Below are 15,248 nucleotides of genomic sequence, written 5' to 3'. Positions count from 1 at the left end.
TGTCGCCAAGGGGATCGATGTAGCATGGTCGCTTCGAGTGCATTTCACTTCTACTTCAACGCGTATTCTTGCAGGAAATTAAATCCATTGAACGCCGCAGTTGGAGTTGGCAGTCGATGTGGCCTGTTGCCTGTTGCTGTTTAACCATCATTTAACGTAAGCGGATTTATGTGAGTGCCGCGACTGATTGCCAGTGGGCTTGGTGGCCGCTTCGTGTCTTGCATCTCATTAGCTCGGCTTGCCACCTATGCGATGACCCAGCATCTCCCACTTGCCACAGAACTTGCCGCTTTGGGTACCCAATGCTGTGTGCTGTGTGCTGTGTCAGCGTTTGAGCTTTGTGAGGGCCAGACCTAACGGAGCAGCCAAAGATGCGTAGGTGATTCGTCACTCGAGGCTCTCGTACTTGGGTGCGGTGCCGAAACCCAAAGTGCCGGTCAAACGGATCAGACCAGATCAATAATGCATTCTAAATGAACAGCAATTCCACTTGACGCCTCTTTGGCTGGAAATCCAATTACCAATCGGCCGTCCGACTGTTGCAGCCACCGAGGCGAGGGCAACGGTCTGGTCAACATGTTATTATTGACAAATGGAAATGTCAAAATGAAAAATTAACTGAAAATCAACAGCTACGGCAGCAGCAGTTCGGTTGAGAGGTCGCGCCAGTAAAAGGCTGCGAAGAGCGACCGACAATTGAAAATGTCAAAATTCACGAGCCCAACCAAAGCGTGGATAGGTAAAGCCATCCTAACGGCGGAACACTGCGAGAAATGAATGTTGATGTTAGGGAAAGTTGAATGTTTAAGCAAATATGCCTTTAGGATCGTAAGAAATGTAAGCTTCAAAAGCAATGGACAATTTGTAAAACTTTGACTTATTTCTAATTTCAATTAACTTGTAATTTTAGTCAATACACCGATAGATATTTTCTAAATCAAGCTAAGAAAATAGTCTTTTAGTTGTAATGCTTCATGCAATAAACATCACCAACAGTTCTTATTACAATTATAATTATTTTATTCTATTTTATATATGATTCCTATGGGAGTCGTTGTCAAAATACCATAAAAAATGCATTATTCCAATTTAAATGTTCGAAATTCAGAGTCATATAGCTGTCATGGGAACTTGCTGAAAATGTATGGAATAATAATACTGAAGATGCATATTGTGTTTGGTAATTCGACTCAGGATCAGCCGACTATTGTGATGAAGCTGGCATTAAAAGACCCCCAAATCCCATAAAAATGGCTGGCAAAGTGCAAGCTGTCCTTCTATTACCTACTAGCTAAAACATTTTTTCAAGTGAGCCTTGGGTGAACGGGTGCAAGAGAGCTGAACCCTCCTCCAGGACAGCATGTCACACGAGACGCGGAGCAGAGGCAGCAACAGAGGCAGCGGCGACAAGGGGCACGCCATCGGGGGCACAACAGCAACAACCGCTTTTGCGGCGTTGCTGTCATCGATGGCCAACGATTGCCGACACTCAGACAACGCGATATTTGAATTCGAGTGCCGGCGGTTCTGTTTTCGCCACCAATTGATAAATGATAAATTAATTGAGTATTGCCAAACGGCATGGTTTTTCTAAAATGCCCTAAGTCAATGGGAACATATACTAATTGAGACACAAGCATGAAGCTTGATAAATGTAATGCCTAGTTTTATTATATTCATTATAATAGGGAAGGAATCCTTATATTATAATACGAAGTACAAATTGCAGTCCTTCATTAGGAGCGAAATAGGAACTAGCACACATAGCATATACGAATGGCAAGCTCTTGGGTTGCAGAGCATTTGGTGTTCGATTAAGTCATATTTTTCAAACATATTGCTTCAAAACGTCGTATTTCGTAACGTCTGAATGCCGCAAGGACGTAGGTTAGACACCCAAACTGCATACAATCTAAACCAGGGGACGGAGCAACTGGTTTCTGCTTCTGAGATTTTCGTAGTGTCACTGGGGTAATTAGTGAACTTGCAAGTGTAGCGGAGCATTAGTTTTAGATTCGGCTGAGTACCACGTTAGTTGGGCTTGCTAACAAATTGTACGTAGTTGATAAATGGGTAGAGCGAGGAAATTGAAAGTATATGAAAGTGACCGGTCAGAGACATGGATAATGAGTAATTTCTATGCGAAATGATGTCGAAATTTCACTGTGGACTAAGACTACAGCGATAAATCAAATGGTTAGATCCGGAGCTGGAGTGAACCACAACAAAAAAAAAAAAACGATGATACGCAAATATTTGCATAACACTTGATGTTTTCGGTAAATGCCAGAGCAGCAGAAGCCGAAGCTTCGACGCTCTCCAAATTGTTGTATCCACACAGCCAGACGCTCATACTCACACTTCATTTAGCCAGATGTTGCACATCCGAACAGCAAGAGCAACACCAGCAGCAGCAACCTACTGAATGTTGCTTATTTTCACTGGCAAAATAAAATCAACACAATCGGTAAATTGTTTAATTGAATTTACCGCAGATGCGCTTAAGTTGCTTGTAATTTAGCAAAGCCATCCATTCCCTTCATCCATCCCGTTCCTACGAGCATGCATCGGTAACTGTAACTGCTAACTGCTAACTGTAGCCGGTATCTGTATCCCCATCTGTATCTCGACCTCCATCTACGAGTATATCTATATCTATTTCAGCAGGATGCGGGCTGGACTCCCCGCCATATGGGCTTGATTGTCGTCGCAGCACGAATGGGGTAACAACGACAACAATGACAGCAGCCACCAGGATGAGCAGGACACAGTTGTGGAGCCATCGAATGTGTGTGCATTTTGAGGAGCCAGTGGGTCGTTCTTTCTGTAACGATGCATTAAATTGAAAACGGCAAAGAAAGTGCTCCGCAGACGCCAGTTGCCAGTTGCCAGTTGCCAGTTGCCGGCTGCTTAGATTGCAATGTTGCTGGGTTCTAGATTTCTCCCAGGCCCAATTATGGTGCTGCCACTGAGTGTGCTTTCGTTTCGCAATTGGCCAGCTATGTGGTCGAGCGCATTGCTCGAAGTCCGATAATGCTGTTGATATTTAAGACGCCTGCGAGGGACACAACCTGGTGGCTGGATGTCAAAGGTCGCTGCCGTTTGCATGGCAGCCGTTGCACAAGCTTTCTGGCCTTTGTAATCCTAATTAATTTGTGGGCTCCATGGATTCTGCGGCGCCATTACCTAATGGCTTAGTAGCGCTTCATCGAGGGCCAGTTGACCCCTGGCCATCACTTATTCGCCGTGTTCGGCGTGTTCGACTTCAACGCAGCTCACGACACTCATCTGCCGCAGTTCGTGGCCCAGTGCTCTTGGCTAAGAGCGAGAAGCTCGGCGCATGCGCAACCGGCAAAGCAAACCAGCTCGCGATCTCTCTTTTGGCGCTCTCTCCTCTCTGCCTTGTCATCTTGACCATTTGGGGCCGTGTGTGTGAGTGTGTGCGAGTGTGTGTGAGTGTGTGGCTCTTTGGCTTGAAGCGTCTACTTTTCTTTCGGGCCAACTTCTTGGACTTTCTTGGCAACATGTTTAAAAGTCTTTTGGAAGCGCCAGCCCAACGTTCAGTTCACTGCGAGCGCTTATAGCGTCTGGTGCGTTGCGACAGAAGATCGAGTGCCGAGAAGCAACCCAAGCAACCCGAAAAAGACATCAGCCAATCCACCGCAAACAGAACAACAAACAAACTGAAGGATATAATCCCAGAATAAAGCGAACTCGTGCAGTCATTCGGTGCAAAAGTTGTGCGTGCAATGGGCCGTGACTCGGATGTGGCACGATTTTAATTAAATCGCCAGTTATTGAAAGAATTAAAACAAAACACAAAGAACGCATCACAGTTGAATTAAATTGCGCTGAACGCGTAACCCACAGACACGTCGTGTTGCACGGTTGAATCAGGTCCCTGCCCATATTCATACTCACATCCGTATTCGTATTCGTATTCATATTCATACTCGGTGCGCGCGTAATTCCTGTCGGCTGTCCTTGTCGTATTGTTTATGGATTTGTTGGTTTTTGGTTCCGCGAGTGTCCCTCTAACACGTAGCAGTGGCGTCAACAGGTAAGCCTTGCATTCAGCCGGGATTAACTTTGCTTAAACTGTCGAAACAACTATGGCGACAGCAGGCCCTGGAGTGGGTGGAGTTCCAGGCTCCTGTCCCAGCTCCCGCTCCTGCGTCCGCATCCACAGCCAAGTGGCGACAAAGCGGATTACCACGAAAATATTTACAAGTTTTAAATTGTTTATGCCACCGCCAGTGTCGGTGTGTGTGTGAGTGTTATCCGGCGTATTATTATTTATGCCATTGGGCATCGTAGTTGGCTAAATGGATCCGATCGGATCGGATCGCATCTGAGCGACCACTTGTGGGCTGGAGAGCGGTGCCCCGGAAAGAGTGAAATTAAAACGTGTCTTTAATTAAGGAGTAGCACTGGGTATCGGGAGGGGGGATGGCAGGGGTAACCAGTCAACGGCAGCGGTAGCAGCAACACTAACAAGTGCAGAGATTCACGTACACACGCACACAGCGGATTGAAAGCCACACACGTGCAAACGGAAACAAGTTGAAATGCCTCAGCTACATTTGGTCAAGTTTACATGAGGCAATGTACTTGGCCAGAGGCGAGAACTCTTTCCCCGGCTCCAGTACCCAGAAATTCAGCCGCAGCTGGGAAGACGAACGGGCGGGGCGATGTGATTTTAATGAACTACTAAAAACTCGGCATGCCAAACCTAAAACAAACACAAACTTACTTGACGTTGGCCTGCGATTGCATTATGGCTGCCACATGCAGCAGCAACATCAGCAACATCAGCAACAGTTGAGAGCCAGCAGAGCAGGGCGAACAATGCCGCAATCTCTATAATATTTATGCAAGCATTAGCAGGTTCCCATCCCACTCCATACCCATGCCCATACCCATACCCATGCCCATGCCCATACCCATGCCCATGCCCATCCCCAGACCAGGTTCCCGATCCCCGTCCAGCAGCTGTCCGTTGGGCATGAGCCTGGTTAGTAAAGACTTAAGCTGACAGCCGCCACCGAGCGAAGCGCAGAACAGTTTGAGTTACTTTCTACCCAGAATTTTATCCGCTCAGCCGCTGGGCGGCACTGGTAGTGGTAGTGGTAGTGGTACTAGTGGTGCCAGTAGTGGTACTGGTACCACTGGCTGGCTGAGATTAGTGCAGTTGCAGCAGTTGCATCTGCAGTTGCCGTTGTTCTTATTGCGGTTTCTGTTACTGTTGCGGTTAAGTAAATAAAGCGGCGTGACTCCACAGCTCAGACCAAGTCTCAGCCTTTTGCTTTGGCGTTGGCTTTGGCTTTGGCTTTGCTTTCCTCGATTCTGGCTTAGTTTTCTTACTTGGCCTGGCAGCCAAGAGACTGCGTTGCAACAACGGCTCGGCTGCTGCTGATGATGCTTCTGTGACTGAGTCTGAAATTATAGATGGTACGATTCCAGCTGCCCGCTGCCCGCTGCCCGCTGCTTTCCAGCCCACTTGCGTTTGGACCTGGCCCAATTAGGGAGGTGGCCAGTAGGCTGGCTGCCTCTTATGCCTCTTATGGGAGCAGAACTGCAGCACCATTGCGATTTAATATTTTGAAGATTTGGATAGGAGCCCAGCCTGGGAGCGCTGCCGTTGCATAAGCAGCTGATAAAGCGGCACAGAGCAAACTCATGGCAAATGAGCACGCCATCGCCATTAAGAGCTGCTGCATTTTAATTAATCAAGTTAACAAACGGAGCAATGCAGCTGCGATGGCGGCAGCCTCATCTGTCAACAACAATGCGCGCCGCAAACTAATTACATGCAACTCGACGGATGGGGAAGCCGAAACCCAAATCCCAATTGAGTGTGAGGCGGCCGCCCATTATTGTTGTTCGATGTGCAGCTCGGCTCGGCTCGGCATCGAGTATGTGCATATGTGCGATTACCAAATTAGATTTCTGTCTAATTATGGCAGTGGGACTGCAGCGCCAGCAGAGCGCGTCCCGAAGAAATCGCAACTGAAATTGATAGCCATGGCTGCAGAAGTTTCGTAAGCGACGATAAACAAATGGATGCAGTAAAAACAAAACTTTGGAGCAAAGTCAATCCTTCCCTGCCCTGCCCTGCCCTGCCCATCCCAGGCCATTCGCTGTCGAGTTGAGTGCCAACTAAAGTTGTGCGGAGAACTTGCCTCCCGAGCGGACTGGGCTGTCCTGGCGCTGCTGGGAGGAAACAGCACTTAATAATAATTAAATAATTTTCGCCAATTATAGAGCCAGCACATAGCCATCTAAATGGGTTTGGCTTAGACTCTACATCTGTATCTGCAGCCAGTGTCTTTATCCGTACCTCCTTCCTTCTTCCGGGCGTTTGTGTGTGCTGAACTAATAAATAAGATTGCTTTTAATTAAGAAAGAGAAAATTGTTGCCGCCATCGAAGTCGAACGGCAAAAGCTCCATTTGCCTGCCACGCCAGTTTAAAGTTTAAGTATGACTCTCGTTCGCAGATTCAGATTCAGATTCAGTGCGAGATGCTGCAGATTGGTTTTATCGGGAGTGCGCCTTCAATAGTTCGACGAACCAAGGATGTACCATGGAACTGCAAGATATCTAGCTTTTTTATTTCTCTGTATTGCGAGTGAGAAGGTTAAGATACTTGGTCGTGTCCTAGTAACTAATTTCAATATTCCCGTATCTTCATTGCTATTGTTTCATATCAACTGTGATTAGCTGTGAAGCAGAGCACTTGAAAATTGCATTCAACTGGGTAATGCAGTTGAGGTTGCCAATACTGTGCTCCCTTAAAGCCGCCTGCAGAACAGTTTCCCTCCAAGTGAATCTGGAAACGAGGCCGATCCGAAACAAGTCCACCCAATGAAAGTCGGCTCGCTGCCGTCGGCCGCAAGTATTTTGGCCCAGGCGCACAGGTTAATTTGAAGCATTTGAAAGTTTTTGACGGCGGTGCTGTGCATTTCAGCCGGGTTCAGAGTAGAGAACTGCAAACTGCCAACTGCTAACTGCCAACAGCGAGTGGCATCAGCGTCATCGTGGCCCTAACGCACACACTCAGTGCTTTCTGGTACACGTCATGGGAACTTGAAGTGAGCCAGTCAAAGTTGTGAAATCATGGGAGTGAATTATTTTACTTTGCCAAGGAAAACATATTAATATGCCTCTTCGCATCGCCATGCCAGCGCTCCAGTAGCCGGCGAGGAATTTTTAATTCAATTTATATTGAAGTGGTCGAAAACAGCAGCCCCATCGCGTGCGCTGCCAAATTCTCCTTCTAGGCAGACGGCTCAGAATGGGAAATGGATTCGGGGCCGCCTTTGTTTGCCATCCAATAATAATTTTATTTGCGTAGCCGTGCAGCCAGAGTCTCGAATAATTCATGCGCATCTGTGTTAATATTATGCCGGTCTCCGTTGTAGGACAGCTGAACCCTTTTTAGGCACCGAAGCAACCGGATGACTTTGAACTTTTGACACATTTGGCAGTCGGCTGTCATAGTTGGCTGGGGGTAATAGTTCACTGGGGAATTTCAGCTTGCTGGGCTCCATCCTCTTCCTGGGAATATGAGCTCTTCAGCTGCATAAATTCTTTATGGGACTTGACCTTTGGCGATGTCCGACAGGAGGACAGTCGGACAGTCGGACAGGAGGACAGATCTGCCAGCGGAAGACGGATTGGGGTCCGGATTTTGAAATCTTTGACAGACACGGCGGTGCGCTGCGGCGACCTTCGGTGGCAGTCGCCTTTGTTAACAGAGCTATTATATCTAATTAAGCGGCTTATTCAGCCGACGCACTGGGCACAAACTTGCTGCCACAAGCCGCATTTCATCGCCTCAACACATCATCATCAATGCCCATCGAACATCAAACGCACAATTGATGGTCTGAATGGCTCAATTTATGTTGGATTACACTAGGGAAAAAGTAAAGCATATTTTTTCTTTTCCATGGGTCGTTTGTCCATTGCTTTACAATAACATATTAATAATAGCAATATGCATCACGCGTGGTAAATTCGTTCAACGTTTTTGCCATTTCTTTGTCGGGCTTATGCAATCACTTTCACAAAATATAAATTGAATTGCGTCTGCCAGGGAATCTGCGCTCTATGTGGACAAAAACGATCACAATTATAAAAATAATGGAAAACACAATTAATAATTGTGAAATTATTATGCATTCCTGTGCATCCGACTTTAAAGCACTAATTAAGAGTTTTATTTGCAACGATGCGCATCCGAGATAGCACTCAGCTCATCCGGTATGATTAATTTCCTGACCCTTTGAGCGATCATTTGGACTGCCACTCGACCCCGTCCTCATCGCCGCAGTCATGAGCTGGTCAATCAGCACTTAAGAGCTCCCCAAGTGGATTCTAACAGTATGGTGCTGCGGCTCTGTTGCCGCCACTGTCCATAATCCATTAGAAAAAGTAGCAAATTATGATTTATTGCACTTTGCCCGAAGAATGGAAAAATTCATGAGAGCCGCAAAGTGTGCGAGCGCTGGAAAGTATGCTCCGCTGAATGGAAGCCAGCACTGCGATGCGAGGGGCAGGGACCGCGGGCAGCTCTAGGGGGCAAAAACTCCAAAGTGGCATACGAAAATGTAAAACTCTTGTAATACCCCGGCCAGCGTGGCCCACTCCACCCAGTTCACCCAGCTTTGGGCCCCCAACTTTTGGTCTCGGTGTATTAAGTCGGCGCCCAGTGATGCATTCTGTGCACTCGGGTACTCAGCCGCGCAACTTCAATTAATGCTCTATTTGTGGTATCCCAAGAAACAGGGGCTCGAAGGTCGTCATCCCAATTACATGCTTGAGCAACGTGCGTGTTGCCACTGGCATTCGGATTCGGCTGGAGGCTCCACGCCTGATAAGCACGAAATTGGGTCTCGGCTACTGAGACGCCCCTCAATTTGGACACATTAGATCAGTCATCAGGGGCCGAGTGCAGCTGTAGATAGGCCCGGGCCAAGCTCACAAAGCCAATGATGCGTCGGCTTAGTTAATAACTCTGACCGAGATACCAGATACCAGAAACCAGAGACCAGAGACCAGAGACCGAGAACCGAAAAGCGAGAACCGAAAAGTTAGTGCCATTAGCATATACTTAGCACAAGAACCAGTTTTTCCCGCCACTCTCTGCCCCTCGTCGGTACATAGAATTCGTTCCAGTCTTCACAAAAGAAATGGAGAGAAAAGAGAGCAGCGAGGCGAAAATGGGTCAACAGTTTCCCACTGATTGGGTTTTGTCTCAATCAACACATCCGAGCAGATCGCGATTTCGCACATGCAATAGATAGATAGATTCTTACAGCCGCTGCGGGATTTATGGGTTTGCATCTCTAGCTCGGAAGCGCCAGGAATGCAGCTCGAATCGAGCACAAATCGCATCTAATCGGCGAGAGAAGCGGTCAGCTCGGACGGAGGCGGGCGAGAGGCGCATAATCGTGCACCATAATGACAAAATTACTATATTTAGTATGCTAAAAATCGGTCAAAGTGTCAGTGGGTTGTCCACAACCGCCTTCATTAACGGCACACAGCAGCGAATGACGGTTTGCTTTTACTTCGCCAAACGCCTGCGCTACCGAACGTGATATTGCAATTTTTGGCACTAACTTCTTTTCACCTGAGCGATGAGTCTGCGCCCGGCGCAGATCTCCAGATCCCAAAAGTGTGTCTACATGTGCGGCTAGGCTGCTACCGTCTTGGTGTCTTGGTGCGTGACCATAGTACGCAATTGCCGCCCCTTTCCACGCCGAAACCCCGCGATGAGATCTTTTTTCCAGCCCGACAACTTTCATTTTTGCCGCTGTAGAATAGCAACTCACAATGGCCACAATAAAAAGCGTATCGAACGCCTCAATAGGGTATTGGTATTTTGTGGTCGGTTGTCTTTTCGAGGCGCTTTGTTTGCTGCCCCATTCATCAGGCGGCTCGATTGGATGGGCTCCTCCATCTTCAAGAGGCTTTATCGCAGGCCCTTGTTTGTAGTGTGCTGTACATTGAGTACATTGTATGTATATCTAACGCGCCTCGAGAGAGTGTGCACTCGAGGCTCTAAGTGCCGCAATTAGCAACAGGGAACGCCGCAAGTGCGTCCGGTCCAGCTGTGTCCCACCTGTATCACACCTGTATCCCAAGAAGCCAAGTCCACAAATCTTCGAGAACAACCCATATGTGCCACATCTGCGCACGAAAAAGGAAGGAAGACGCGGATGCAGAGAGAGATTCTCAGCAGAAGCAGAAGCAGATACATATACAGATTCAGATACTCGGAGAGCAGATCGGCGATCGCAGATGAATTTCGGTAACGTTATAAAAACTGAAAGCTACGCATTCAGGTGACCCACATTCCCACTGTTCAGCACGTCTTGGTTCGGTTGCTGCGGTTGTCGTTATGCCTTATTCTCGGTGGTTCTTTTGGGACTCTCTTGGCCAATGGCAAGTTCTGTTGTACGAGCGTGTCCAGCGTTTTGGCCTCCATATAGCGAAAGGGAGAGCGGGCAAACTCGTCAGCCCTTCTCTCGATTTTGGCGTGAATCAATTTTTGGCAGCACTTTATGTCTACTCGTTTTGTAGCGCGCTGTTTTCCCTGTTGAGTTTACTCTTCTGGAGTTTATAATGCCATACTTAACTCTAGATGCTTAGATGCTAGATACTTTTAGCTAGATGTGCTGGTAAATTGCCATTTCTGTGTGTAGCTCAAACCTTAGTCTTATACGAAGGCATTTAGCGAAGGCCATCAGCGTTTCTTGCAAGCGATAGAAACTAAGCCATTTAAAAATAAGTCACCTTTATAGTGGATGGCATTACTTTTGTCTGGTTTTCATTGATTATTGTCAACGGCTTGCAGTCACCTCCGACAATACTTTTCGGACTTTTTCGGACTCGCTTTTATGTTTGGGAAAGTGAGCAATTAAAAATTAAAGACCAATTAAAAATTGCAGGGCGAAACGGTAAACATCGGAATTTGGAATCCAAACTTACTTACTCGACCTAAGTTCCTTGGAAATATTCGGGCTATTAAATATAAATAGTTTTTCAGGTGGTTTTGATAGTTTGATAGTTTTGATAAATTCTTATGTATGTAGACTTCGTTGATGCCGAAATTAGCAGGCTAGTAACCTTAAAGCCGATATCAAGATCTTGTAGATTTGGTTCGTTTCTGGGATTTGTTTGTTTGTTTGTTGGGGCGCTCATGAGGGAGGGATAATGTAAAGTATTTACCATCTCATGTTTTTTTTATTAAAAGTTAGTTAAAGAACGTCCATCAGTTGCATCATGAGAGAATTTGTACATTCTTAAACATTCAATTAAAGTATCATCATGAATAAAAGAATTAAAGTTACACAAATAAATTGTTTGGCAGTGCTTTCAAAGCATGCTTGTAAAGATCGCTTTATTAATATCAGCATTTCGAAAGCTCTTGAAACATTTACTTTTATAATTTTAAATTAAATTACGCGTTACTAGTTAAAGGGTGAACAAGAAATTTCCAACTTTTTTGGAATATCGGTAGAAATTGGTAAAAAAAAAAAATAATAAAATGACAAAAAAGATTTCAAACGTTTGTGGACGTTAGAGTGGTCGTGGCATTTGGAAACAAACTTGCGCTTCGTCTATATCCCTAAAAAACTGTATGCTTAATTTCAGCTTTCTAGCTTTTATAGTTCCTGAGGTCGAGACGTTCATACGGACGGACAGACGGACAAGGCCAGTTCGACTCAGATATTGACACCGATCATGAGTATATATACTCAAGTATATATACTTTATATGGTCGGAAATGCTTCCTTCTGCCTGTTACATACTTTTCAACGAATCTAGTATACCAATTTATTCTATGAGTATCGGGTATAAAAAGTAAGCCTATTCATACTAAAATGGTATTGGGCATACGGATGCCCAGGAAAATGAACTCTAATTTTCAGTTTGTGGTATTTTGTGTTATTTTCATCATAGGCCCATGAATAAATCATTCAAATTTCAGGCTCTTCATCGAGTTTAGTATATCGACTTACTCCAGTACTAGTATTACTATTATGCCATTAGTACACACAAAGGCTCGCATAAACTGGGAAACAGCGGATGGAAAATGCACACGCTCCTATAAGGGTATTTTAATAAGCTTATTTTCAGTACACTGAAAAAAGTAGTACTACTATTCTGATTTGCTACTCCAAATTCAAAAATATATTACATTTAATAATGAATTATAGTGACGTTGAGCATTTCAATCGTTAAGATTGACATAAGATAAGGTCGCAAATGCATTTTGCGTTTTTCATTCAAATAATACGTGTTTTTACCATTCCGATTTTTGAGCAGTGTTTCAATCAGCTGCAATTGAAATATGGAACATAAAGTGCTGATATGCAGGTTTGGCATTCGGAAAGGCAGTTTATTGCCAGTTTTAGTTGCCAAAAGCTGGGCATTTTATTAAAAAGCAACGACATCAACATGGCCAACCAAATTATTTCGAATGCCAGCGACAAACAGCGGGCTGCCAGCTTACACTCACATCAAATGCAAATGCAAATAGACGAAGTGCTGCACACCAGCACCCGTCCAAACAAATAGCATCGATACAGCATACAGCAGTAACAACAATCAGGGGCGAGCTGCCAAATGAAACGTTGGGGAAAATCAAACAATTTCGCTCATTGAGCTTTTAAGCCGCTAAGGCCGACGTGCAGGGCGGGGGTCGACGAGCACATGTCATTTTTCAGATACTTTGATGTGCGACAGCCAAAATAAACAGAATTTGGGCCGCCGTAGCTCTGCATATTCCGGCCATTTCCACGGACCGCCCTGCACTTTTGTTGTACGAGCCAGTGCCTGTTGGTTATAAATACCGCCAGTCGATGGCCGCCATTCGATTGAGCCGCCGGAATTCGCAGGGCTTTTTAAATACAATATCGGACCGGAGGTGGCCGAAATGCTCTTTCGTTCGTCTGGAAGAACAGAGAGGCTGAAAAATGGCAGATGAGGCCAAATAAGAAAATACTTAAGTGATATTAAGTTGGACCGCAATTCAAGCATTTAAAACTTACTTTATCGGGGTCAGAGGTAGTACTCCATCTAGAAGTCTTTCTGCCCGATGGAATATTTCCCGCTTTTTATCAGCCCAAATTGCATTTTATCATTTTATCGAATTGCCAAAAGTTCAGCGGGAGTAATAAAAGCAAATAGTAAATAGTTTCCGCCGCTCCGCTGCATTTTGTTGTACTTTTCGGCACAACTAATTCAACAATTCGACGGACTCCCGGATTTTGCGGTGAGCCCTTCCGACGAAAGGTTCCCGCCGCCGATTGAAAATATTGAGCGCATTGATGGACAATATGTTGGTTTAACAAAGAACAAAAGCCGCCCGGAACTGGTTAGGAACGCTGCTGCGAGTATTTACCGCGCAACCCAGCTAATGAAGCTATTAGAGCTGGGCTTCCACTCTGCGAACCCGAACCAGAACCTGAACCATTCCAGAACCAGAACCAGAACCAGAGCCCGTGGCCCTTTTATTGGGCACGGGAAATGACCATTTTGCACAGCCAACTACGGCAGAACAAGCATTTTTTACTTGATTTGGTTTTGGTCGAGGCCAGCCGGCCAGAAATAACAAAAGCTGAAAGTGAGTGGAACTGTGGGTGGAAAGCGGTCGCAAAGTTTATGCCAGTTGGTTGATTTCTGTAGCATTTCCGTTTTGTTTCATTTTAATTCTCGAACTGCTCTTTGACCATTTTTGATGGTAAGCACACAGGCAAACAAACACCCACACAGACAGACGCACACACACACACACACACACACACGAGGGCGGAAAAGGAAGGGCGATGAGATGGGAATATAAAATGAAATAAAATGTTTGACTGCTGCGGAAGTGCGCCATAAGTTTATTTCTTGTGCGCCATTTTGCTTACATATTTTTCGATTGTGCAGCACGCTTTCGGGCGCTGCCATGTCGATTGCCCCTAGTTTCAGTGCGCTGGTGTTGGTGTGTGCGGCTTATTGGTCTTTATGCCCCATAATGTAACGGAAATTGTCCAAGTTTTTAAAGGCATAAATGTTTAATTCGCACGCCCCCGCCGGCCGCTCACTAAATGCTCACTCTGCCGCCTTGCCGTAGTAACCTTAGCAGCTGCTGGCCGCCATTAATATTTGCCAACTATTTGCATAAATTAATGTGCGCACACAAAATGTTGCCAAAATGCGGCCCTCCGCTCCACGCTTTCCTCCACTTTCGGACCAGCCTTTCGGATGGCCTGGTCGGACTCAGCTCCTGCTCAGCTCCTGCCAGCTCATGGATGTGAGCGAGTTTTAATGGCGCTTTAAACCGCCTTTGTTTGAAAGCGAGCTGAAAGCATGCGCCAAACTTTCGCATATGAATGCGAAATGAAATTGCAGTTCGGCCGCCGGCGCGTATATCTCCGGCGAAAGTTTGTCTATCCGACATAAATTGGCGTGGCCCCTTGAAGCTGTGCACTAGCATTGGGAACAAGTATCTTTCGGATACCTTCCTGTGGAGCAGCTGCAGCTGCTTGTTGACGCTGCCCCAAATTCGGCACAAGGTGGAGAATATTCAAAATTCCTAATCAGCTGCCACTGAGCAGCATTTAATTAGAATTTCTGCCAGTCCGACTCAAAGACTAACCTTCTTAGACTGCTCCGCAGTCTGCTGCGCTGTAACTCCGTGCCCCAAATAGATGCGTGGTGCAAGCTGGTTGGCGGTTGACGGTTGACGGTCGACGGTCGACGGTTGGCGGTTGGCAAGGGGCTGGTAATTGAGTTTTTAGTAGCTGTTAGCGGTCCCACACCACCTCTTCGCACCACTTAATGGCAAAGATGCGCAGCTACACGCAGCAATCCCCAGAGCGGCGCATTGTTGTGCAAATTAACTATGTACCTGCCCACCAACGCAACCACATGCACATCAGGGTGCTCCAAGCTCTCCAGCTTTTCTTTTCCCTCGACTTCGATGCCTCTCGAGACATCGGAAAGTATGCCGGATTAATGGTACACTATATTTCCAATAATCTGCCATTGTATGATTAATGAGGCAATTCCCGCAGTGGGAGCATTGATTGCGCTCCGATTGCCACATGTTGGAGCGCCCTAATGCAGCATCGCAGCGCAAAGGCCCGAAAATCACGAGCGCTGGTGCCCGAAATGGAAGTTAAAGTTCCTGGGCACAGGCAGCGGCACCCAAATCAAATTTGCACGAAAAACCAAAGGTAAACTT

The 15,248-nt window shown here is 46.2% G+C and overlaps 1 protein-coding gene across 1 annotated transcript in view; it reads left to right on the top strand.

The window, feature by feature from the left end:
• The first annotated feature begins 3,520 nt into the window (after positions 1-3,520).
• LOC6542839 (mucin-5AC) overlaps positions 3,521-15,248 on the top strand; it is a 29,274-nt gene continuing 17,546 nt past the window's right edge. The window contains exon 1 of the mRNA XM_026978902.1: positions 3,521-4,060. The gene's annotated coding sequence lies outside the window, so the exon portion shown is untranslated. The remainder of the gene's footprint in view (positions 4,061-15,248) is intronic.

This window comes from Drosophila erecta, unplaced genomic scaffold (genome assembly GCF_003286155.1).
Source record: "Drosophila erecta strain 14021-0224.00,06,07 unplaced genomic scaffold, DereRS2 tig00000055-arrow-pilon, whole genome shotgun sequence".
NCBI lineage: Eukaryota > Metazoa > Arthropoda > Insecta > Diptera > Drosophilidae > Drosophila > Drosophila erecta.
The sequence above is the reverse complement of the archived record's forward strand: the minus strand, read 5'-3'. Positions and strand labels throughout refer to the sequence as shown.